Below are 616 nucleotides of genomic sequence, written 5' to 3'. Positions count from 1 at the left end.
TGGACATTCACTAGAAAGATGCACCAAGGCCAATACTAACAAATTCACTTGTAGCCACTGCCACATGACAGGACACTCTGTGGCCAAATGTTATAAAGTTCATGAATACCCCCTTGGACACAGGTTATATGCAAGAACAAAAGCTCGTTCTAATCTAGTTTTCCTGCAGGGGCAAGGAGATGCCAACAAGCATAACCAAGTGACATTCACTCAGGAGCAGCATGCACAACTTCTAGCTTTACTGCAAAATAGCAAATGCCTTCCTAGCACAACACCTGCAGACACACATGCTTCCAAACTCCCTGATATCTCTTCTTGTTTATCAGCCTATGACATCAAACCTAGTATTGGAAAGAACCCTAACACACCATGGATAATTGATACAGGAGCAACAGACCACATGGTCTGTTGCACTTCATTTTGCAACAACATTCAAGCCAAAGTATCTTTTTCTGTCTCCCTTCCAAATGGTGATCTAGTTAATGTCACACACATAGGAATTGTAAAGGTCACAGAAAAGATCATTTTAAATAATGTACTCTGTGTTCCCTCCTTTTCATTCAACTTAATTTCTGCCAGAAAATTAACACAAACATCTAAATGCTGTCTAATATTC

This window comes from Olea europaea, unplaced genomic scaffold, assembly GCF_002742605.1.
Source record: "Olea europaea var. sylvestris unplaced genomic scaffold, O_europaea_v1 scaffold842, whole genome shotgun sequence".
Taxonomy (NCBI): Eukaryota; Viridiplantae; Streptophyta; class Magnoliopsida; order Lamiales; family Oleaceae; genus Olea; species Olea europaea.
The sequence above is the reverse complement of the archived record's forward strand: the minus strand, read 5'-3'. Positions refer to the sequence as shown.